General features: G+C 47.8%; 1 long non-coding RNA gene across 1 annotated transcript; it reads left to right on the top strand.

Moving 5' to 3' along the window:
• Positions 1–2,178: 2,178 nt before the first annotated feature.
• On the top strand, positions 2,179–3,091 carry LOC148394808 (uncharacterized). Its single transcript, XR_015859297.1, has 3 exons — positions 2,179–2,275; positions 2,354–2,605; positions 2,682–3,091. It is a non-coding gene; the product is annotated as an uncharacterized LOC148394808 (long non-coding RNA).

Here is a 3,091-nt window from a genome sequence, read left to right as displayed (position 1 = left end):
CTCCAGCACTTCCTCCAGGGACCCCAAGAAGGGTGGGTACTCTGAGCTGCCGTTTGGTGCATAGACACAAACAACAGTCAGGACCCGTCCCCCCACCCGAAGGCGGAGGGAGGCTACCCTCTCGTTCACCGGGGTGAACCCCAATGTGCAGGCGCCCAGCCGGGGGGCAATAAGTATACCCACACCTGCTCGACGCCTCTCACCGTGGGCAACTCCAGAGTGGAAGAGAGTCCAGCCCCTCTCGAGAAGGCTTGTACCGGAACCCAAGCTGTGTGTGGAGGCTAGTCCGACTATATCTAGTCGGAATCTTTCTGCCTCGCACACCAGCTCGGGCTCCTTTCCAGCCAGAGAGGTGACATTCCATGTCCCAAGAGCCAGCTTCTGCAGCCGGGGATCAGACCGCCAAGGTCCCTGCCTTTGGCTGCCGCCCAGCTCACATTGCACCCGACCCCTTCGGCCCCTCCCACAGGTGGTGAGCCCATGGGAAGGGGGACCCACGTTTCCATTTCGGGCTATGCCCGGCCGGGCCCCATGGGCGAAGGCCCGGCCACCAGACGCTCGCCTTCGAGCCCCGCCTCCAGGCCTGGCTCCAGAGGGAGGCCCCGGTGACCCGCGTCCGGGCGAGGGAAAACAAAGTCCATTTATGTTGTTCATCATAAGGGGCTTGGGTGAGCCGTGCTTTGTCTGACCCCTCACCTAGGACCCGTTTGCCATGGGTGACCCTACCAGGGGCATGAAGCCCCCGACAACATGGCTCCTAGGATCATAGGGGCACGCAAACCCCTCCACCACGATAAGGTGACGACTCGCGGAGGGGCCGGGTCAACTTTGGCGAATATTTTCTAAGTGCCAACGGCTCTTGCGCCGTGATGTGTCCGTCTCGCCTGATTCCCCGGTCGGCCACAATGGCGAAAAATCGGCCTCTTCCCTTGGAGCCCGGGCCAACTTCTGCTGATATGATAATATGATGATCATATAACAAGTATAATATAATTATAATATTATATATAATAATTATTTAAATATTAACATCACATCCGAACAATATAAATATAATATAATAATTATGAACTAATTATAATATTATTTTACTATATATATGATAATAATACGGTGCCAACGGCTCTTGCGCTGTCACGTGTCCGCCTTGGCACTTAGCGTTCGGCCCACGGTTGGCTCACGGGGGTCCACGGGAGAGAGAAGATCAATGCTCCAGGCCTTGATGTCTATTCATATGCAAATGAGTTAGGGGTCATAAAATTTTATGACCTTTTTATGACTTGTTATGGTATCATAAATCACCCTCTTTTGAATTGTGGCGGGGTTGGGGGCATCAAGATGGCGCCAGTCGTGACGGCGCCATCTTTGACTGTCGCCATTTTGGTTTGCTGGCGCCATTTTTAAGATGTGGATATGTATGGGCATGTATTTTTATGAATCAAGACAGGTGTAGCATCTGAGCTAGCTTTGCTACCACCCCTCTGAGCTAGCTTTGGCCCGCGCGTGTGGGTTGAAGGGGCCCTTTTTGTTGAGAAGGGGAGGGGTGTTTGTGTCAGTGTGGGGTCGTTATTGGTGCCAAAAGTTGTCTGGATGAGAGTCGCATATAATTTGAGAAACAATAGTTTAGCCAAAGGTGTCTGAAAGCGAGACGCATGTAATTTGGCAAACAATAGTTTAGAGGATCAAGGGGGTTTTGTTGAGAAAATCATTGAAATGTCGTTAGCATGGTGCCAGAGGTATCTGAAGGGGGTTTTGTTGAGAAAATCATTGAAGTATCGTCAGCATGGTGCCAAAGGTATCTGAAAGATAAAAAAAGCAGGGTGTTGATGCATAATTTGAGAAACAATACTGACTGGGGCCAAAGATACGAGGTAGACCCTTTGATGCGTCATCAACATACGGCCAAAGTTATCCGATTTCCCGCGACACGTGATCCCATAGGTGTGGTCTTATCCCCGCCGAATTTAAAGTTTGATGTGGACGAGCATCATTTTGGAGAAGACAAGACAAGACAAGCCATCGCTCTGAGCAACGGAGTCGAAGCGCGTCAAAAAGCTGTTTCGAGAATGGTTAAAGGTAAGTCATTTTAATACCTTTCTCGCGATAATAATAATAATAATAACAAATAATAATAATAATAATAATACACTGCGGTTATTTTAGAAAACAAAATGTAATGTTTATATAATATTTGCAGACATCATCGCTCTTGCTGATGTCCACGCATCTTTTGACGACGATTTTAGCGACGTTTACCTAACACAATTAGACTACGGTGAGTCAATACTGCATCTACGATAGTTCATATAAATGTCGGTAGTTGATGATTTTATTTTATGTATGTATGCAACAGATCTCGTGGCCGCGGCCACTAGGAAAAGCGTTCGGCCGACACAAGCTGCCTTCGACCGCCATATTGGAGCAGTCGAAACGACAGAGCCAGCGAGACCAGCGGCATCAGAGTCACGTGTTACTGCTGAAACCAATCCACTCTCAACCCACACCGCTCAGCCGGAAGCAGTGACGGATTCTGAACTAGTTGAGGCTCTGTCTACTTACGAGGGTTTAAACCATCACCATCAAGAGTCGACAAACAAAGTTGGAGGTATTCCTATTTTTTCTCTCTTTATGTGCTATCATACGACTTGCTATTTTCGGTATTATAATGGATTAACCTGCAGGTGAACATCGTGACACGGAGGCACAGAGAGAGAGGAAGAGGAGGAGGAGGAGGGGGCAGCCCTTCTACAACATGCGCCACTCAACCAGCAGGGGGCCTGTAAAGTGCCGTGGTAACTGTATCTACAAAAGACGGTTACAAGAATGTTTTAAGATTGTTTGTATCCTTACAGATTTAGCCGAATCAAAATAGGTTTGTGTTGTTTCTGTTGTGTTTTGTAAAAGAAAATATAATGGAGCATTCAAACCTTACGTTAACGGAGTCAGATTTCTTAGCAAACATTGATGAAATAGATTTGCCACCATTTAGCGAAACAAGCCAAAGAAGTGACACACCAGAGCTAGATTTATCAAACGTTAACAATACGTCTACGAGTCAAATAACAGATTTGCTCAACAATGTGAGCACGGC

Source organism: Syngnathus floridae, chromosome 7, assembly GCF_059516105.1.
Source record: "Syngnathus floridae isolate MCC-2025c chromosome 7, RoL_Sflo_1.0, whole genome shotgun sequence".
NCBI lineage: Eukaryota > Metazoa > Chordata > Actinopteri > Syngnathiformes > Syngnathidae > Syngnathus > Syngnathus floridae.
This window is presented reverse-complemented; position numbering and strand designations above follow the sequence as displayed.